Source organism: Lissotriton helveticus, chromosome 2_1, assembly GCF_964261635.1.
Source record: "Lissotriton helveticus chromosome 2_1, aLisHel1.1, whole genome shotgun sequence".
Taxonomy (NCBI): domain Eukaryota; kingdom Metazoa; phylum Chordata; class Amphibia; order Caudata; family Salamandridae; genus Lissotriton; species Lissotriton helveticus.
The window spans coordinates 92651256-92674382 of NC_136059.1; the positions used below are offsets into that span (position 1 = coordinate 92651256).

The 23127-nt window shown below is 47.6% G+C and overlaps 2 protein-coding genes across 3 annotated transcripts in view; one reads left to right on the plus strand and one right to left on the minus strand.

The window, feature by feature from the left end:
* Positions 1–22362, minus strand: part of LOC144817742 (uncharacterized) — a 262795-nt gene extending 240433 nt beyond the window's left edge. Inside the window, exon 1 of the mRNA XM_078674521.1 lies at positions 22259–22362. The gene's annotated coding sequence lies outside the window, so the exon portion shown is untranslated. The remainder of the gene's footprint in view (positions 1–22258) is intronic.
* A 326-nt stretch (positions 22363–22688) lies between these two features.
* LOC144817743 (uncharacterized) overlaps positions 22689–23127 on the plus strand; it is a 322716-nt gene continuing 322277 nt past the window's right edge. The window contains exon 1 of one of the 2 annotated variants that reach the window (XM_078674523.1): positions 22689–22816. The gene's annotated coding sequence lies outside the window, so the exon portion shown is untranslated. Of the gene's footprint in view, positions 22821–23127 lie in introns of both variants that reach the window. The other variant, XM_078674522.1, reaches the window with a different exon arrangement.

A 23127-nucleotide genomic window follows, 5' to 3' on the forward strand; every position in this document is an offset into this window, starting at 1 on the left:
AGCCTTAGCATTCATGTGGTTAAACACACAGAGGGAGACTCATTTGGGTGTATGTAAACATGTAAGTCTCGCTGGGGACTCCAGCTAATGAGAGAGTCACCTTTCATCGAGACCTAAATCTTTCCGGTAACAACCCTTCCTTTAAAATCAATGGTACCCCAAAAATAACCTAGTAAATCAATAATTTGACCGCCATAACCTCTTGGTATGATGTCGGGTTTGACAAGCTCAACCTTTCCAGAAAGACATTTCTCATAAAATATTTTTGGTATGAGGGTGATTCTGGCACCAGAATCGAAAATCATTTCAACTGAATTATCATTGACTAAAACATGCTCTAAGGGTCCCTCAACAGTCTGATCCTTAACCTAACAAACAATTACTTCCTGATCATCATGATCGTAAATGTCAATTTCCCTGACCTTCTTCTGATCTTTGCCAGATCTGCATAACTTCGTAAAATGACCCTTTATTTTTACAAAGAGAACACAGCTCTCCACCCTGTAAAGTTTGCCATGTGACGGGGGGCGGAGCAAGCTTGAGACCAAAATGGACGCTTGAGTCTCTAGCTCCGTTACACCGGCCAACAATCCTGAAGTTATCCGACAGCCTACGGACCCCGACCTCCCTAACCCCAAGGAACCCATAGAAACTGAAGCGGGAATCGTTTGAACTCTGGGCCGCTAAGAACCGGGCTAAAGTTTGGAATAGGCGGGGCCAGGTCTTGGTGAGTGCCTTGCGGGGCTGCAGGCACCGTCAGGCCCCCCCCCCGCACAGTCAGACAGCCCAGCCCCCACCGCCACCTATGCAGATCTGAGGAGGCTCTGATGAGTGTGGAAGTGCCTCATGCGGTCACACGGACCTGGCAGCACCGCACAAGCGCTGAATATAACTACGGTGACACGCGAGTGAGACCCTCGGCTATACGGGACGCTGTTGAGGCCGCGGCGCGAGCGGCCTGCAGAGGACACGCCAGGCTGCAAAATTAGCAAGAGGTGTGTACCTGACGAGCGGGTCGGAGTGGTGCCGGCTGAGGACCCGGGCGACGCATCACGGCTGGGAGGAGCCGCCATTTTTGCTGTGATTCAGGGGAGACGCGAGGAGCGGCTGTTGTGCGTGGGGAGGATCAGCCCATCCCTGCAAGCTGAAGGTCCTTGGTGGGACACGGAGCCAGCAGCAGAGACTGGAGTGCTCCTGATCTTTGATGCACACGGCCGGGGCTTTCAGATCCCAGAGGACTCCACATTGCTGTGCCTGCTCGGGAGTGCTGGGGCTCCACCTGACATGGGGCACTGGCGCAGATCCACTGCCAGACACACGGCCAGGAAGGCCATTATTACAACGCAGAGTGAGGAGCCAGGGCGGCACTTTGAAGTGCGCACTGGGGGGCGGGGAGGGGGGCCCTGGGACGTACTTCACTGTCGTGGTTTAGACCTGCACTCCTTCAGTGCTCAAACTTTTTGAATCTGTAATCAATGTTTATGTTAGTAAGGGAGTGCCCTGCTGAGGGTCGTCCCCACAACCCTTTTTGAAAACTGCACTGTCGAGGCTTGGAAGAATCCAAGCCTTCAGGGTTCTCCACCTGAGACCCTAAGGTTTCTCTGTTGGTGTACTAGTTTAATACAACAGTAAATGCAAGAGTTTATCAAAAAGTTACCAAATGAACAATTTCGTGTTTACATTAATTTATATGTTTGCATTCAAGTTTGCGTTTTGAACAATTCATTTACATATTTTGAATCACATTGAAGTTACAATGAAAAACCACATCCTAACAGTTCAAAATCATAATTCCCAATGCATTTCGGGTTTCGTTGAACCCTTCCTCAGGGGTAAAATTAAATCAAAGATCCGTGACTTGGGATGCCCAGATGTTATTCACGCTATTTTACTTCTATCTCGTGTCGGTCTCCTTAAGAATCTCTTGTTAGAGAAGATAGTTGATCAAAGGAATTGATTTCCGCAGCGTTTTCCGTAACCTACCCTTTCGCGGCGTTCTAGACTTGCTGCGTGCTTCGTAAGCAATATTACTCAGTCCTCCCGTTAGTGTTTCCGACGACGCGAATAGCCAACAGTACTGACTTCCACCTGACTAGGGGCACGGGCGCAGATCCACTGCCAGACACACGGCCAGGAAGGCCATTATTACAACGCAGAGTGAGGAGCCAGGGCGGCGCTTTGAAGTGCGCACTGGGGGGGCCCCTGGGAGTCAGTAGAGGGCTGGCATCAGGAAGCCAATTCCAGGGCTGGTGGTGGCACTGAGCGGCAATGAGACTATTGGTAGTGAGGCGGCTGGGAGTGAAAGGTGGTGCAGGCAGAGTCAAGAGGGATAACCTACAAGTGGCAGGTTTGAGGACGACTGCAGGGAGGCGTACACTCCCAGAACGCGAGAATCACAGGGGTGGGCAGCGTTGGAAGAGGTGAATATCTGCTGCCCTCTACTGGACCATTAATTGAGGGGACGCGGAAGGCAGCACCTGAATAGAGGTTGTGCCTGGAGAAAATAATGAGCAGAATGGACAGGACACAGTCCAAGCTCACTTTTGAACAAAAACAATGTAAGTCCCATGACACGGCGACGGAGGAACCGGACAGGAGGTCGAGCCCCTTGGAGGATGAGACGGACATCCGGAGTATGCTGCGATCAATGGTAAAAGGCTTGCAGGGCGGCATCACCTCCCTAGGTACCAAAATAGACGCCCTCTCCTACCGAATGCATAGAATGGGGGAAAGACTGGATAAGCACGCAGAGCGGTTAGACATGTCTGAGCGGAAGCTCGAGGAGGCGCAAACGACACTTGACTGACCACAAGCAGCTCGGGAGGGTCATACGTGTGTTGCAAGACAAGGCAGAAGATTTGGAAGCCCCCTCGAGACGGTGCAATCTACGAATAACAGGACTGCCAGAAACCACGAAAACCGGCAATATGGAACAATTTGTGGAGAAGCAGCTGGTAATCCTCCTGGGCGCTGAGGTCTTCTCCAACATGTCCGTAGTAGAAATGGCGCACCGCTCCTTGGGACCTAGACCACAGCTGGGGGCCCCACCGCGCCCAATCATAGCCAAACTGTCAAATTATCGAGACAGAGACACTGCCTTGCAGACGGCGAGGGACAAATAAATATTAGCATACGAAGGTTCGACAATCTCACTATACCCAGATTTCACCCCCGAGTGCAGGAGGCGCGTAGACAGTTTGTGCCCATGAAAAGGAGCCTACGTGAACTGGGTCTGGACTACTCTATGATTTACCAGGCGAAACTGCGTGTGAATAAACAAGGTTGCTCCCACATATTCACTGACCCAAAGGCTCTCCAGAAGGCACTAAAAGACTGGTCTAGGGAACAGAAACAGAGCCCAGAACGGCAACTCTTGGACGAGGCGGCTGGAGGATCGCTTGAGGAGCAGGACTGAAACTATCCACCTTAAGTTCAGACGATAAGTAACATGGGGATGGGGGACGGGGGTAGTGATGCGTCGGTATTGGCTAAATTGATTTTGTTGCAAACCTATTATTATTCTTATATCCATGCCAAAGCGACCATTGCCTGAGGATGAATGTAAGAAACATTAGGAATTTCATTCTGCCCAGAGCGCAAAGCACAGGGAGTGTCCAGTAGGAGGCAGAATACTGGCACATGTAACTGGGTTGGATTGCGTATGTGATCACTAGTGGGCCTAGGTGAGAAGTGTACTACGTGGGGGCTGTAGAGTTAGTGGCCGGTGTGCGGGGGTCAGGATACCAGAGTGCAGGCTTATTGTTGCAAACAGAGCGACCTCTGCCCACGAGTGGAAAACACAGCTACTGTTCTTAAGTTCGGGGATGAGGGGGTGGGGGATACGGGTGGAAGTTATTTGAGATGCTACGCGACCGAGTTGTGAGTGGTCTGCTGTGGGTGGGGGAAGGGATGGGCCGGGTAGGGATGAGGTTGTTGTTTTTGTTGTTGGAGACGTCAGTGACGGAGTTGCAAGATATATACACAGCACTCAATCCGCGCGAATCAGGACACACTGAGATAATTGACAGACATGATGGCAGCAGCTAGTGGAGCTACTGTCCTGAGAGCTACTGACTCCCTCAGAGCTCTGTCGTGGAATGTTAGAGGCCTAAATGACCATCGCAAATTGCGCAAAGTATTAAACTACCTAACTAGACACAAGGTAGATGTGGCCTTGCTGCAAGAGACTCACTTACCACTACATAGCCCAATGATGCGATATAGGGGACTTATGGGCAAAACAAACACCTCGGGCTTCACTTCACATGCTAGAGGGGTAAAGGTCCCAGATCAGATTACAGGATAAGACAGATGGCAGCAGACACGGAGGGGCGCTTTGTGATATCCAAATGCCAGGGAAGGGGGTTAGAACTACTCCTAGTAAACGTCTATGGCCCCAACTATAACTGCCCAGAGTTCTTCGCAACATTGGCAGACAGTGGCTGGTCATGCGCCAATACAAACACTATGGGGCGGCGACTTCAATTTGGTTAGAAACCCTGAATTGGACAGGTCTGGGGGACCGGCGGGAAGGCCGGCTTCAGCGGCCAGGACCATTGAAAGCGTTATGATCAGTAAGGCCCTTGTTGATGTATGGAGGGAGTTGCACCCGCTAGATGGTGGTTGCACACACTACTCCGCTTAGCATAATTTACATACACAAATAGACTACTGGTTGGCGTCGACGCCCCTCATGTCTTTAATTCGCACGTGCCAGGTCTTGCTGCGCACTTTGTCCGGTCATTCGCCATTCTTACTAGACCTGGCCACGCGTAAGAAAACAATCCCGTGGTTTTTTCCCCCTTTTTCATTACTGGACCCTCTCTTCAAGGAAGAGATGGCAGAGGCGATAGACGCACTTTTCGCTACCTAGTTAAGTGGACAGTTTCCAGACGGTGTGGGAAGCTTTTAAGGTGTACATCCGTGGTGTGGCCATGACTAAGCATTCGGGGGTGCTGCGCCCCATCCGACATAGGTTGTCGACCTTAGAACGGAAACTAGGGGACCTGGAGGCACGTCAGCCGGCTGGGGATGATGAGGACATTGCAGGAGCTATTAGGGACTCATTAGCAGGATATGAGGAAGCGGCGGACAGCGAGGTGAAACACCTGGGCAAATATGCCACAGTATTGGCCCATATGCTTAAAGCTAAACGCAGTAAAACGCTGATCACCGAAATTCGATTGGAAGAGGGTGACTTGCTAACAGAAGAAGAGGACATTGCCAACAGGTTCAAACAAGACTACTCTGGGATGTTTGCTTCCCTTTCTTCGGACACGGACTATACAATTCTAGACTATCTAGAACACATCAAGCTGCCTTTTCTGTCGGACACACACACACAGAGTTTCTCATGCTCACCATTGAAAAAGATGAAATAGTGGAGGCACTTGCGGGTTGAGAGCAGCCAGTGCCCCGGCGACGGACAGCCTCACATTAGGCTTTTACAACGCTTTCATAGAGCTGCTGCTACCCCACATCTGAATGTTATTTAACGATCTATGTGTACCGGGCAAGATGCCACAAACTATGAGAGAAGCAATTCTAGTGGCCTTCCCCAAACCAGGTGAACCCCCCCTACCTCCTCCAGAGGAGTGCAGCTCTTACCGGCCGCTCTCCCTGCTGAACGTGCACGCCAAACTGTTTGCAAAGATTCTGGCTAACCGCCTAGCCCTACTTGACCCCGGAACTCGTTTCCCCGGAGCAGGCGGGGTTTGTACTGGATAGGAACCTCACCTATAACCTCCGAACAGTATTCGGAACAATACAACATGTCCGACAAGACATGAGAGCAATTGTAGTGTTCCTAGATATGGAGAAAGCTTTTGATTCCGTGGAGTGGCCCTTCATGCGACACGTGCTGACCCGAATGGGACTTGGCCCCGTATTACTGCAAATGATAGGAGTGTTGTACAACGCTTTCACTGCACGCATCTGGCTGGGGAACCTTATCACTGGGGCCATTTCTATCTCCCCGGGGACTAGGCAGGGATGGCCCCTGTCACCAACATTATACGCCTTGATTGCTGAGCCTTTGACATGTGCGCTTCGAGAATACCACGGACATAGAGGGGTCAGGTTCCTACACATGAGAATGTGGTCTCTACACACTGTTATATGTAAGGGACCCAGAAACCAGTCTCTCACCAGTCCTCAGAGAGGTGGTGCACTTTGTTGCTCTGTCAGGGTTGAGGGTCAATTGGACAAAGTCCATAGCTTTTCTGCTCACCCCAGTTACTACGTAATTTGAGATGGAGTGCCCACTGCAATGGTCAGATGACTCGGTCAGTACACTTTCCATATGGAAGAGTCTTTGTTTTGAAATAATTTTGGAAATTAATGCCATTTAACACACTTGAAGATTTAGGTTCTGTGAAGTTTTTGCGTTTAACCAGTTGTGTCCGACTACCTCCCAGTGTACCCCTTAGATTGAATAGGAGGGCACTCAGCCTTTGCTGTAATATTGTTTTCTAGGGTGAAGAAGAAAAAGTGTTTTTCGTCATTTTTTTGATTTTTGTAAAAAGTGTATATGCTGTTCATTGTTTGTATTTATTGTATATAGGGGTGTACATAAGTATGTATACTTGTGTATAGTGCATAAAATTGCCTTTAAAAAATGAGATGAAAATACTTTTGGTTTGATTGCAATAAATAAAATGTGTAATCATATCCCCCTGTGTTAGTGATGAATGATGATGTTCATAAAGTTTGACTGATTTAGCAGTGGACTTAGGCCACAAAAACAATAGGAGAATTCATAGTCACCTATTAGAAAAATAGTAAATATTTGTTCCTCCTTTTTCCACTCTCTTCTGTATCGGTCAGGTACCTTGGCATTAGATTGCACACAGACTCGGACATTGTGTTCCGTGAGAATTATGGCATTACTGTTGCAAAGTTAGAGGACGACATCGAAACATGGATTAGACTGCCATTATCACTAATTGGCAGGGTCTCCATCATGAAGATGGTGGTACTCCCCAGGTTCCTTTTCTTGTTCACAAATATACCGATAGTGTTGCCACGCTCCTTCTTTGTCAGAATTAATCAAAACAATGATACGATTGGCTTGGGCAGGCAAGCAGGGGCGGGTACAATGGCGAGTGCTCACTCTACCATACCACTTGGGAGGACTAGGCGCTCCAGATCTGGAGTTCTATTATAGAGCGGCGCAGGGTACACAAGCACATAGTTGGGTCCATGGCGCAGATAATACTCCATATCTCCTACTCGAAAAGCTATTAGCCAACCCTCTCCTCCTCCCAGCAGTTATTCTTGAACCGGTCGACCGCAGGACAGGCATATTGGACCCGCTCAACTCAACAAGACACTCTTGGCACAGCCTGTTACGGCAACAAGCAGGGGCATTACTGTACTCTCTAGAAATGCCAATAGACTGGATGGTCTGGTTGGCCCCCTGTAAAGATGGAGGGGTCATACGAGCGATGCAGGTTCTAGGCATCTACAAAGCAGGAGACCTGTTCTCAGACGGTGTTGGAAGAACGTGGGATGAAGCCTCTGTCACTACAGAAGCTCCCACCTTGCTTCAACGCTTTCAGTTCCATAGGGTATGCAGAGCGCTCCGTCAACAATTGGGGGAAGACCTGAGCGAACCTCCCGAGGTAAAAGAGCTGTCGTACCTTATTAAAACCAAGTCTCCACGTAAGCTTGTCTCGAACATATACAAGTTGGCAATGTCTCAAAGGGCATATCAGTACACTAGGGCCAGGCTGGCCTGGCAACGTGATCTGGACAGGACTATAGAGGTCTTATTATTGTAATAACCTGAAACGCATATCATTACATGGCAAACACAGACTTAATCATTTAAAATACATTAATAGCGTTTATTATACGCTGGAGAGATTGCAGAAATACGGGCTAAGGGAGGAGGCGACTTGTGATAGATGTCACTCCCCAGTGACAGATTTCATACATTTAGCCTGGGGCTGCCTGAGCATTTTCCAGTATTGGGATAAGATATTCCGTGAACGGAGTACTATAGTTGATTTAGCGATTGCCCCTGATCCGGCCGTGGCACTGCTGGGCTATTCTAAACAATTACCGAAAGCAGCCCGCAGAATGGTGTACATGGGCCTATTGATGGCAAAACGTAGGGTGGCAATGTGCTGGATGAGGGGCCCCATACCTACAGCGACAGTGGTCACACTATGTCCTTTATTATTGTACGCAATCAGAGAACTTTAGCGAACTGCTTGCCGCGCAGAGCAGACCAAAGAACTTCTGGGGTTTATATACCACATACTTAAACAGTAAAAGTAAGTGAGAACTCGACCGAGTGGGCACCGACAGAACCCGTAGCGGAGACCAACACTACGTAAGGGATAATACACTATCACTACCCAGTACGTACATAACCTGTAAGATTTACAGTTGAACCCAAGTCAATACAGGGTGTAGCCGGCATGGGTGGGAAATTTGCTAGCGCTGGTGACATTTAGAGGGAGGGAATAGGAATAGAATGGTAGTCGGATAGTGGCTCCATGGTTACATGTTGATACATAAGGTACAGGGCCTGATGGCGGTAAGTTGTGCGGACATCTCGTTGTTTGTTATAATTCTTCGATTTATATTTATAATCACTGTCTTGCTTCAAGAAGTAACAAGAGCCACCATTTCTACGTGTGACGCTGCCCTACCTCCGGGATGTCGGCGATAACGCTGTGTACAGTGCCTTATTTTTGTACGCCGCAGGCCTCAGGGTTGTAGGCATATGGCTGTGTATTTCAGTGACATTTATTTTACAATAAAAACTTGTTAAAAAAAATATATATTGCCATGTGGCCCGAGTTACCACATCTGAAACATTTACCCTGGAACACATTAGAATTAGTGTAAGGACGGGTGACCTTCGTTGAACCAAAGATACTAGGAGAGATAGATTTGTGAGACCTGTCAGAGGGTTGGACCCTGACTTCTTTAACAGTTTCATTCTCACTCTTAACAGCTTGATTATCTTTGCAAATGGATTCAACACAGGCTTTAGAGCGTTCGTGCATTTTTAAGATAGTAATTACCTCTTAAAGAGAAGGGTTATCTTTATGCCAAAGGCTTTCCTTTGCCTTATCTAAGGCACAACCCAGTATCAACTGGTCCCTCAACCTTTCATCTACGCTATTTTCAAAGGAACATGTAGATGCTTGTTTGCGCAAAGCTGTAACGTACTGTTCAACAGATTCCTCATGCCTTTGCATTCTCTTCCCAAATCGATAACGTTCTAAAATCCTTTGGGAAGATAATGCAAATCCATCTTATTTATGCAAAACTCATACTCATTCAATGATGAGGATTCACTATCAGGAAGATCTGGGGGGCGTTCAAACACTTCTTATCCTTTTGGCCCTAGGCAATACAAAAATAAGGAAGATTTCCTTTCTGCACTCAATGAAGTGCTACAAACCCTGGCATTGTTTGTGAAATCTTTTCTCCATTTTAGCCAGGGTATAGTAGGATCACCAGGAGCAGACAAAAAGAATGGAGGTGGAGTGACGTTCTGCATCACTAAGTTTGCAGTAATTTACTTTGCAATGAAACTGTGAACAGAGATGTCCAAATAAGCTGTGCAGGTCAGTGCACAATGATGAAATTGACCTGCACTGGAGCTGTGCAGATCAGCATGTATAAATGTAATAACCTGTATTGTGCAAATTAGCGTGACAAGAGATATTGAATCAAGCTGTGCAGTTCAGTGCGCATAAGTGTAACTGACTCATATTGGAACTGTGCAGATCAGTGTGCAATGATGAAATTAACCTGCACAGATCAACGTGTAATTGACTTGTACTGGAGCTGTGCAGATCAGCATGAATAAATGAAGTTAACCTGCACTGGAGCTGTGCAGATCAGTGAGTGAAAGACAACTCACTTACCGGATCAGTGCAGAACTGAATCGCGAACCTGGCTGTGCCGGTCAGCAGAGATGTGGCAAAGGGGACATTGAGTGGAAGGATCAGCACTCAAGCTGTCCCGATCAGCGTGAAAGTAGTAAATTTAATTCCAATATAACGGTGATTCCAAATCCAGACCAAGACTCGCCGAGAAGAGCTGGACTTGAAAACAGCACGGCGAGTCAGGCACAACAAACTATTTGCCAATGCAACGCGACGTCTTTACGTCGCTAGAAGGTCTGGTAAGGAGTTACTTGGGTTATAAATGGTGGTTGCGCGATGTGACGTAATGCGCACGGTGACGTTTTTATGTTGTTGCTGGAGTAAAGAGAGGACATCAGCCTTGGATAATGAGATATTGAGAATTTTAACAACAAACAGGTTTACAATGGCCAATCCCTGTGAAGAATGGCAGGGGTCGTTAGGCGAACCCAATTTACATGAAAAGATTGCCAGACGTAACTGTGAAAGTTAGATCTCTTGAAAGGATGCCAAAGTTGCAGTACCTACCTTTAAGGGGACATCTTGTAGATTGCATTCGGAGAGAGGAGTGAGCATTCGGAAGCCCTGTTAAGTGGCAAGTATTTTTTCTTCAAAAAAAAAAAAAAAAGAAGAAGAGATCAGGTCACATAGGGTTTGTGAGAGGGGAATATCCCTAACAAGTGCCCTGGGTCGAAGAAAGGATTTGGAGATGTTAAAAACAGTGTTATGGTTGAACTGGACCTTTTTAATCTGGCAGTAAAGTATGCTTTTCTTGCTGCTTCTATCAGGGCATCGCATGCTTTCTACGCCTTTTTGAAGTGCTGCAGGTCCTCAAGATTATATGTGTGTCGCATTTGCATTCTAATTGTTTGCAGCGTAGCCGCTGCTCTGCTTTAGTCGAGGAGAACTATGGAGCTGAAGTGTGCGGTCTGTGCTTCTTGAAAGATGTAACAGGGGCTAGCTCATTAGCTGTAGTTGTACTCGGGTCATTAAATAAACTAAGGTCTTCAGCTAAGATTACTATTAGTGTCGGATTGGAGGAAGATAGAGTGGGGTTAAGTTTGGGTCAGTCATCATCTTACCCCATTGACACAGGTTGTGGGGGCCCATAGTAGTGGTGGGCTGGGAGGGCTGTACGAGTTGGTTAAGAGTCTATGGGGAATTAAATTGGGGTCTGACCAAGCCTGATGAATAGGCATATCTACTACCAGATTGGGGTTAGAAGAACAAAGTCATCCACTGTATGTCCTGCGATATGCGTAGGGGATATTACAAGCTGGTTGAGACCAATAATACTTAGGGTATCAAGAAAATGGGATATATCACGATGATTGCTAATCTCCATATGATAATTAAAGTGGTGCCAGTGCTTCCCCCAAGGAAGCCCCCCAAAAAAAGATCCTGGGGCCGGCGGACGGTAGATTAGGGCACTTGCAAACGATTGGGTGGAGCTAATCTTAAAACCGAAGCCTAAGCTTTCTGCTCCTTTCAAAGAGTTTAGCTCAAAAGTGCAGCATTGGAGTAAGTCGCAGTAAATGATGGCAAGACTGCTGCGAACCTCATCTCTCTCATGCATAAGAATAATGAATGCAGCAGGGAGAGTTTGAGCAATATTCGGGTTACGCCATTGTTTGAGTCATGATTCTGTAATAAAGGAAAATTTAAATAGGGGTCCTCGATCAAGTCGTAGATCTCCTGTGCATGTTTGCTCAAAGAACAGGCATTAATGAGCCTGTGCTAATCGTATTTACACATATTCAATGGAGATTTCTGAATACTTTCATCTCAAGAAAAGGAAACTAAAAAGACATCTGCCCTGACTTGTTTTCCAAGGGGCTCCCCAAACAGCTCACCAGCTGGGTCATTCAACGTTCAAACTTTGAGTACCATTTTGACACACTTTTACGCTCCCGTTGGATCAGTTGTCAGTCAGTTCATAGGGGATGTTCTGTCTTCACGCGGAAACCACTGGGGATGCATGTGCGTGCTATGCATAGAAATACGCCTTACTCCAGCCAAACAGCTGAAAGCAGTTAATAATGTCAGTTAGACTTCCTTTTCGGCTGCGTTATCTCCCAATACCAAATGTGAGTATGGGATGCCACTGATCAGCAAGGTGGATTATGCCATTTATGTGATCACTATCTGTAAATCTTATAACATCTTAACTGGATTTAATAACATATATATTTGCTAAAGAGGAAACATTTAAGATTGATCTTTAACGTATTCTAGGGTAAAACTCTGAAACAGGCTGTTGGGTAAAGCTTCAAGGGCTAAATTAACAGTTACATTTTAGAGTCAGGTAACAAAACTACATATGTAGTGATGTGATCAAACTTATAATTGTATCTGCTTCAAGTATTTAAAAATAATGAAAAGTGGAGGGGGTTCCCCCATCGGTAGTGATGTATCGCTCATCTCGATAGGTTGTTGTCAGTTGGGCTCATTGCGAGGACCAGAGCCGGGGGTGTATTATGATTCCCCCCACCCCACCAGCAGCGTCAACATATTGTGGTTTGGCACACGTTACGCAGGCGCGTTTAAATGAATGGCTGGCATCAGAGCAATCTCACATGAGCACTAGTGAACTCACCGCGAGTGCGGTCATCATTGCAGCCTTCTTCACATGGCCTCTCAAACGGATTAGCACGGCATGTTGGGGTGACGTACACTTACCGTCCCAACACAACATTGGCGACGAGGGTCCGATCAGACCCACTTGGCATTAGGCGGAAGCCACATTCATACTCCTGTGTGCGTGGTGCTTTGGAGCCACGTCCCCATTGTAAAAGGTGGCGGAACAGGAGCAGCAAGGTCTGGATCAAAACGGAGCGCAAACTCCGGGCACTGATTGATGATCCAGCATGTAGTGACAGAAACTGGGGTCATCGGCGTGCACAGACAACTATGAGTAATAGATGAACAGCGCCAGTTTACACATCCTGCAGCATTGCTGCACAGCCACAGCAAGTGTCTTCTAGGCAGGAGATGGTGTGTACACCATGGCCTACATTCCTGCAATAGAGCCATTCATGGTAGAAGGGCCCCGTCTGCTCAGGCCCCGAGGTGGAAGGAATGAGTGGAGAGAGTGCTCCTATTCTTTGAGGCCACGAAGGTAGAAAATCCACAGAAGCGTACCATGATGCTGCATCTTCGAGGGAAAAAAGTACATAAGATAGTCAAGACAGTGGCAGAGGCAGCACTTAAGACTCACCTCACACTAATCGCAGCCCTTAATGCTCAATTTGAGCCCATGACGAATCAAGATTACAAACGCTTTGTGTTAAGACAAGCGAGGCAACAGCCCGAAGAGTCACTGGATGTCTTTCATGCGCGTTTAAAGGAGTTCAAGTTGAGACAGAGGAGATCAGGGCCAGATTATTCAGGGGTGTGCCTCGGCAAAACTGAGGGAGCGAATCCTAGAAGAGTCGGGAAAGTCGCTCGCAGATATACTTACCCTGGGAAGAAATAAAGAACTCACAAAAGCACGAGCAGCACACATGGAAGCTACTCTTCAAACACCCATCAAGACTGAGCCTGTCAATGTGGTTACCCCAACTACCACGGCATCGCCTATCAGCGCACAAGGCCCACGGATGCGTTCATGTGGATACTGCAGGGGACCCTCCCATCGGCCGTTGGTGTGCCCAGCAAGGGGAAAGAAGTGTACGGCATGCTGGAAGATGAACCACTTCATGAAAGTCTGTCAATCCAGCAGAGGACGAACCGTCAGGTCCAAGTGAACATGGTCCTGGAGTGTTGGGAACAAAACAGCGATATGGATGATTGAGAAGAACACACGGTATACTCGGTGTTCACAGTACGATCCGCGTCTCATACGCAGAGTCGACTGGCACAGTGCCAAGTCCTTGTGGGGGGATGCCCTCGAATACAATAATAGACACTGGCGCTACCATAAACATCATGTCTCATGAGGCCTACCAAGAGATGGCACCACCTTCCAGGGTTATGGACATGTTAGATAAAGGTTTTTGCATATGGTCAGACAAAACCACCACTGCCCATCAGTGGGGAAATTCAAGATCACCATTGCCTATGACAAACAGGAAATGGAAGCACTAGTGTATGTAACAGAGGAAAGACATTGAACAGTACAGGGCTGCATAGTCACTTTTGCTTTCGGAATACATCAGGAAGGAGTGAGCCAAATACTAGCAGAGTTCCCAAAATTGTTCAGTGGCATTGGGTTCTTACGCGACAAGCAGAAACATCTACACATTGATCCCTTGGTGCAACCAGTAGCTCTTCGACACAAACAAGTCGCGTTTCAGTGGAGACCTCTGGTAGAAAAAGAACTGTGCAAACTGGAAGAGGCCGGAATCATTGAGAAGGTGAAGGGTCGGACACCCTGGGTGTCACCCATTGTGGTTGCAAGAAAGTCCAAGAACCTGGAGAAAGTAAGAATCTGTGGTGATGTGCGGATCCCAAATACTGCGATCAAGAAAGAATGACACTTAACTCCGACCATTGAAGACCTAATCGGGGATGTAAGTTGTGCCAGCTGGGACTCAAAACTTGACCTTCGGGCAGGATATCATCAACTTGTCCTCGACAAACAGTCCCGATACATCACAACATTGTCCAGGCATGTCGGATTACGACGCTACAAGAGGTTGAGTTTTGGGATATCGAGCACAGTGGAAGTATTCCAGAATATCATCAAAGAGCTTCTCGCTGACCTCCCCGGAGTAGTTAACGTCAGTGATGATATTCTGGTGCATGCAGAGTCCATACCAGAGTCCAACAACCGGCTGAGACAAGTGCTTCAAAGAATACAAGGCTCTGGACTCACGTTACACAGAGACAAATGCAAGTTTGTCCAACAGACTGCGAGACTTTCATAGCTAGAAACTCACCTGAGGGGACTGGAGCTCTGCATGCTGTACGGTGATGATAGACATTTTGGTGGTGTGGCTGTTGCATTGCTGGTTCTAAAGTAAGGTTTTCATTATTGTTCTTTAATTCAATTTTGGGGAGGAATGTTGTATCGCTTATCGTGATATGTTGTTGTCAATTGGGCTCATTGCGAAGACCAGTGCCAGGGGTATATTTGTGTATATTGTGGTTTGGCCCGCGTTACGCAGGCGCATTTAAATAAATAGCTGTGCATGCCTAGGGAACACCACACTGTGCGTGCCGTCATCATTGCGGCCTTCTCGACGTGGCCTGCGCAAACCGATTAGCACAGCAGAGCACGCTCATTACTGCATGTCGGGACGACAAGTGATGTTTGCGCGTTTATGAGAATTTAGGGTCGGTGCTTGTTTGGACTACGATTCCACTAGTGCGGTTGCATGCTGCATACCAAAAGGACCGATTCAGATGTGAGACTCCCGATTTTTAGGTCTCGCCTATTCCATTCCGCAAGGAATGGATAGGGGAGAATTTTAGTAGGCAAAAAAGTACTCAAACCATCAGGCGGATTTCAAACAGTTCATGTGAAAACAAGCACGCGCATTTCCACACATCCAAGCCATCAGCCTCCCTCCCACAGGCTTCCCCAGCGTGCGCAGTGCGCGCTGACCTCAATTCTCCTCCCATCTAATTGCTTTCACTTTGACGGCCACTTCAAAGGGATCCTTTCTCGGCCGCTGTTTGTCCCTCCCCTGCAGCGTGGATTATTTACTAGCATTTTGATTGGGTGGCTTGTATCCCTTAACATCTCCACACCTGGAAAATCTTTTTTTTCTTTCTGCTTCAAGCACTCGAAAAAGTTAATGTACTTTCTTGCTCTCACCCCTGGTTCCTTCTTCCCACTCACATTCATGCTCGCCCACCCCAAAGTCGTCTGTTGCTTCCCCAACACTGTCCTTTCCTTCTATCCTTTTTTCTTCTGTTTTTCACATTTATTTTTTGCCTTGGACTTAACATGATGGACTATAGGAATGCCATCCTGTAGCACCCTTAAAACTGATAAATGTACCATCTGACACCTTTTTATTCAATGTAAGTGTCAATGTTTTTTTCAGAGCGATAAGGGGCCCAGCAAGGCCCTGAGTAAATCCCTGTATTCCACTCTAAGGATAAACTAACTTCCGTTCCTCCTTTATTTTGTTTACTAATTAATATGTTTAATTTAATTCTTTACCAGCTTACATTAGGAATATATATTTGTTCAAACTCAGGGTTGAAATAACCCTTTTCTCTCTTTTCATTAACATAGACCACAGCAAGAACTGAAAGGGTTACCTCCTCCAGCTCCATCCACACTCAAGTGCTCACAGCCGGCTCTATTTAGTTTCCTCCCCGAGGCTGTCTCCTCCAGCTGTAATTGCCTTAATTAACTTCCCCCACACTGGCTCCTCCTCGCACTCAGCGCAGGCAGCCGTAGCAGCAGGAAACGCTCCGCTCTCCGTTCCTGGGCCTTCATTCAGTGACCTGGGTTCATCCTAAAATATTAAGTAAATCTGCCGCCTCTGCTAAAAGTGTGGCTCTGAACACTTGAGCCCACCTGATCCTTTTTCACTTGCCTTTAATAGATTAATCGGCTCCGAGTTTCGAACCTGAACAATACAGCTATTTTTCAAGATACTGGCATTTTAATTCAGCCTTCCCAGTAAGTGCCCCTTTACTCTAAGCTGTGCGCGACTAGCTTTCTCACAGAGACCACACGCACCGGATTTTAATTGGTGCTTTTTCCTTCCTTCCCAGTCTCTATCTCGAACTAACGTGAAGTCTACTGTAGCGCTCCATAGGTTCTTTTCATTTGATACTTAATCATACCGTAAAAACACCCGAGTATGTCTCAGATCTGTTAGTCTGATTGTTATGCGCTGTCCTCCCGCTTCTCTTGTAAATTCCCATCCATCCATCCCCCCACTCCATCCATCCATCCCACTTCATCCATCCGTCCCCCCACCCATCCATCCATTCCACTCCATCCATCCATCCCACTCCATCCCACTCATCCATCCATCCCCCACTCCATCCATCCATCCCCCACTCCATCCATCCATCCCCCCATCCATCCCCTCACTCCATCCATCCCACTCCATCCATCCATCCGTCCCCCACCCATCCATCCATCCATCCCCCACTCCATCCATCCATCCTACTCCATCCATCCATCCCCCACTCCATCCATCCCCCCATCCATCCATCCCCCACTCCATCCATCCCCCCCACTCCATCCATCCATTCCACTCCATCCATCCCACTCCATCCATCCATCCCACTCCATCCATCCCCCACTCCATCCATCCATCCCCCCACTCCATCCATCCCCCCACTCCATCCATCCATCCCACTCCATCCATCCATCCCACTCCATCCACCCCCACTCAATCCATCCACCCCCCACTCCATCCATCCCCCCACTCCATCCATCCCCCCCACTCCATCCATCCCCCCCACTCCATCCATCCCCCCACTCCATCCATCCCCCCACTCCATCCATCCCCCCACTCCATCCATCCATCCCCCCACTCCATCCATCCATCCCCCCACTCCATCCATCCATCCCCCACTCCACCCATCCATTCCACCCATCCATCCATCCCACTCCATCCATCCATCCCACTCCATCCATCCATCCCCCCCACTCCATCCATCCATCCCCCTCCATCCATCCATCCATCCCACTCCATCCATCCATCCCCCTCCATCCATCCATCCATCCCCCTCCATCCATCCATCCATCCCACTCCATCCATCCATCCCACTCCATCCATCCCACTCCATCCATCCTCCCACTCCATCCATCCATCCTCCCACTCCATCCATCCATCCCCCCACTCCATCCATCCATCCCCCCACTCCATCCATCCCCCCACTCTATCCATCCATCCCCCCACTCCATCCATCCCCCCACTCCATCCATCCATCCCCCACTCCACCCATCCATTCCACCCATCCATCCATCCCACTCCATCCATCCATCCCACTCCATCCATCCATCCCCCCCACTCCATCCATCCATCCATCCCACTCCATCCATCCATCCCACTCCATCCATCCCCCACTCCATCCATCCATCCCCCACTCCATCCATCCCCCCACTCCATCCATCCATCCCCCCACTCCATCCATCCATCCCCCCACTCCATCCATCCATCTCCCCACTCCATCCATCCATTCCCCCACTCCATCCATCCATCCCCCCACTCCATCCATCCCCCCCACTCCATCCATCCCCCCACTCCATCCATCCCCCCACTCCATCCATCCATCCATCCCCCACTCCATCCATCCATCCCCCACTCCATCCATCCCCCCACTCCATCCATCCATCCCCCCACTCCATCCATCCATCCCCCCACTCCATCCATCCATCCCCCCACTCCATCCATCCATCCCCCCCACTCCATCCATCCATCCCCCCCACTCCATCCATCCATCCCCCCACTCCATCCATCCATCCCCCCACTCCATCCATCCATCCCCCCCACTCCATCCATCCATCCCCCCACTCCATCCATCCATCCATCCATCCATCCATCCATCCATCCATCCCCCCCCACTCCATCCATCCATCCCCCCCCCACTCCATCCATGTGGAGTGGTGTGGCTTACTGGTTAGAGGCGGCAGACCCGGAAGCAGTGAACGGCCCGGGACCAGGGTTCAATTCCCGACGCGGCGGGGTCGTGGACCAGGGTCAGCGGACTCCATAATTCTCGCCTCGTTGCCTACTCTAACCAGGGATCACACTCGGCAACTCTGGGCATTAGCTTGCCTCATCTCTACAACGGCCCCCCACATTCGCCGGGGATGCCTGGTTTCACCTTGGAGATACCCAGTAGGGACCCTCTCACAGGGATAGCCAGGACGGGTTCCCCAGCGGTCTACAGCGCCACGACGCCTCAGGGCAGCAGTGCGCTTTACAAGACACATCCACCCATCCCCGCACTCCATCCATCCATCCCCGCACTCCATCCACCCATCCCCACACTCTCAACAACACACTCTCCCACTGTCTAATTCACTCACAATCTTTAAATTACTCTCCCACTCACTCTCAATAACACGCTCACTCACAACACAACACATATTACATTACAAATACTATACGTGGCACATTTCCAAACATTAAAACAGTTACCATTATATTTAACAATAAAATTAATACACCATTTTCCAAAACCAACACATACCCAATACAATTCAGCATTTGCAATGCCAATAGCTCCCACTTTCCTAATGCGAGACCTATTGCTTTGCAAATGCTTGTTTTTTTTGCCCCAAATGCGTTTTTTTCAGCTGCCTCTCCCCTGCACTTCAACATAAGTCAAAAACACTAGCCCCCAATTGTTTTTCTCCAAAATCTCCAGTTTTTAATATCAAGATGTTGGCATGTATAAATGCAAAATTAATGTTTTGGGATTTACATTATTGTGCTTAATAATACACACTATCAATGTTTACTAGTAGAGCTATACTGGGGTCACACTGACAACTTCTGTGCTGACTGATGTACTCCTAGAACCAGGCGACAGTAAGAAACACCAAAACACAAGAGGAAGTGGAGAGGTACTGATAGAATCACCCTCCTAATAGGTATGCATAAACAAGTGGATTCTATCAATGTGAAGTGGCAAAAAAATATATTTTTAATTTTTTAATTTCTGTGAGTTGTGGGAAAATTTACTCTCTCTTGGGGTGGTAAAGATGAGAGCACAATGTGCTTGTTAAAATACCCCTCACACACTAAAAAAATCCAATAGTGTCATGCTTCATCATTGGGGTCTTCCCGTCCCTCTACGGGGCGGGGCGTGCTACGACCTGGCGAACTACGCGGGAGCACTGAAGATGTGACAAGGCTATGTGATGGTGCAGGGTGAGGTGTGTCAGTGAAGTGTAGGGACCTAATGCTATGTGTAAAAAACAAAAAGTTAAAAATCCTCTGGCTAGTGGAAAAAAACAATTTATTCACTTCCCTAGCTGGGGACGTTAAGAAGGGGGTTTTGGGGTAGAGCAAATAGCCACTACCTGGTCTACATGTTTCGTAAGCAGTCCCCTACTGCTTACTCATCAGGACCTTCTAATGGCCCCTACAGAAAAATAGCTCAGTTGCTAAATATAGTAAGCCTGTCGTCCTAAAAACTAACAGTAAAAATAAACTGATAGTTTTATGCTTTAGGGCATGAGCTGGCCCAGAAAAGCTAAGTTTCTCAAAAAGAACCTAAATAGGTCTCTGTAAGAGAAGGAGAAGAAAACAAAAAGGACAAATCTTTACCATTATAGTTGTCATTCAATTCGAGACACGACATATATTTAGCGCCATGATGCCCACGGGTCATTCAAGTTATGCCCAACTCATAAAGGATATAGTTAAAGCTTTATGGACAGAGTGATGGTACAATCTGCCATCCCCTGTGTATCCGTTTACATAACGAACATATTGTTGCCCCACATAATTGAGGGCGGATTCATATTACCACACACATTCATTCATAACTCGATGCCCACAAGGCCTCACACACAAGGTAAAAAAAGAGGAATTCATTTTTCAGTTGGTCAAAGACCAGGGTTTTAACGACGTCTGGCAGCGTCTTTTACTTACAGTAGCCGCACAAGGTTAATACCTTACTTCTATCCGTCCTGCCGCCCTGAAGAGTGCTCGCGTAGGAAGCCCGGTTCTGCTTATGACTTCCCTGGGCGCCGGAAGGATGTGGAAAGACTAGAGCGCTCACCTAAGATGGCCGCCTCTGTAAGTAAAAGACGCTGCCAGACGTCGTTAAAACCCTGGTCTTTGATTAACGGCAACATTGCAGTAAGGATGCGTGCTCTGACATTATGGGCGCGGCTTTTTTCCTTACAGATTACCGCATTGAGATACCTATCGACTGCCAGCTCATGAGGCATATTCACTCCGCCTCAGCAGTATGTATGAATTTCTGTATTGACATTTGGTGTGAGCGTCATGGTTTTTAATGCATATTGGTCATGATACCAACACGGTAGATAACTTCGCCAGTGACCAACTGAAAAATGAATTCCTCTTTTTTTACCTTGTGTGTGAGGCCTTGTGGGCATCGAGTTATGAATGAATGTGTGTGGTAATATGAATCCGCCCTCAATTATGTGGGGCAACAATATGTTCGTTATGTAAACGGATACACAGGGGATGGCAGATTGTACCATCACTCTGTCCATAAAGCTTTAACTATAACCTTTATGAGTTGGGCATAACTTGAATGACCCGTGGGCATCATGGCGCTAAATATATGTCGTGTCTCGAATTGAATGACAACTATAATGGTAAAGATTTGTCCTTTTTGTTTTCTTCTCCTTCTCTTACAGAGACCTATTTAGGTTCTTTTTGAGAAACTTAGCTTTTCTGGGCCAGCTCATGCCCTAAAGCATAAAACTATCAGTTTATTTTTACTGTTAGTTTTTAGGACGACAGGCTTACTATATTTAGCAACTGAGCTATTTTTCTGTAGGGGCCATTAGAAGGTCCTGATGAGTAAGCAGTAGGGGACTGCTTACGAAACATGTAGACCAGGTAGTGGCTATTTGCTCTACCCCAAAACCCCCTTCTTAACGTCCCCAGCTAGGGAAGTGAATAAATTGTTTTTTTCCACTAGCCAGAGGATTTTTAACTTTTTGTTTTTTACACATAGCATTAGGTCCCTACACTTCACTGACACACCTCACCCTGCACCATCACATAGCCTTGTCACATCTTCAGTGCTCCCGCGTAGTTCGCCAGGTCGTAGCACGCCCCGCCCCGTAGAGGGACGGGAAGACCCCAATGATGAAGCATGACACTATTGGATTTTTTTAGTGTGTGAGGGGTATTTTAACAAGCACATTGTGCTCTCATCTTTACCACCCCAAGAGAGAGTAAATTTTCCCACAACTCACAGAAATTAAAAAATTAAAAATATATTTTTTTGCCACTTCACATTGATAGAATCGACAGTAAGAAACAAACATTTTTGGGCTTGTTGCACCCAAAATCGCACCTCGTGGACCTCCCAGCCGCATGACACAGAAACACTCCCCACACAGGATCAAAACAGACAATACCCTGCCGACCGCACAGTGTAGTGTGGGACTCGTGTGAACAAGCGGTTCAGGGCCCCCACACAGTGTAACACGTGCTTATAAATGCTGCGAACGACACGTGTTAGCACACAGTGCAGCTGATATTTGAAAGGATTTTCTTTTTTTTAAAGGAGGCAGCCCGTTTCCGTCAGACCGCCGGTACCAATCAACACGTAGCCATGTTAAAGTAAAGCAAAGAAATTCGCAAACATCTACTTTTAATAAATAAAAAAGTGGGAAATAGCTTGTTTTTATATAAATAAAATAAAACAACATAAGTGGCTCATGATGAACACGTCTATACTATGCGACGTCTCTAAGTAATAACGCTTCGCTCACTGAGGCGCTTTGTTACCTGCGTGATAGTCGGCACGTCTGCTCTCTGTACACCGGTCCCACACGCACACTCAACGTAAAAACAAGCACTACGGCCCTTCAAAAGAGGCCCATAACATGCGCAAGTCTCGGGAAAAAGAAAGCCAAAACGACACCAGCCCACACAACAACACAAATAGGTGACTACAACAATTATCTCTGCACGTCAATAAGCATTCAGCTCAATCGGAGCACCAATACATTTGCAATAAAAAACAAATCCTAAACCAAAGATGCAAAAAATAGAAGCTTCCGAACTTAGGAAAAACGACTAATTTCAGGGCGTGGCATGAGAGGGTTATTTATTTAATTTGCTCAGTTCGAGTTAATGTGATTTTGGAGGGTGGGTAGTAGGCACTTTGTACTCAACCATCATCTCCCACGTTCCGCCATTCAGTAGAAGAGGTTGGCGCTCTAGTTCTTTGTTTGAACTCTATGGTTGGCGTTTGGCTAGACAGTCGAAAACACGTACAGCGACTTCCCGCCCGTTGATTTTTTTTTGTATGAGCGCGAACCGGAGCGAGCGCCCCCCAAGCACGTAGGTAACGTTTGTCCGAATGTTTACGTTTCACGCGCGAATAGAGGCCTGGAGCTCGTTCAGCTGCGTGTGGCATGTTCCCTCACCCCAAAGCTGACTGAAAGCTCGCATGCTTTTGGACAGTTGTCCCTCGTCGGGAATTAAAAATAAGAAGGCCTGAGGGGAGGGTAAAGAAAGTGTACGTGCTTAGTGCGAAAAAATCCGTCGGGAGTCTTAGGACCACCACACGTTTCCAGAAATCCACAGCATTGTGCTTGAGGCAATATCCGGGTTTCTGGAGCCGTTTGTGTGGAACGGCCCCGCAATGCGCA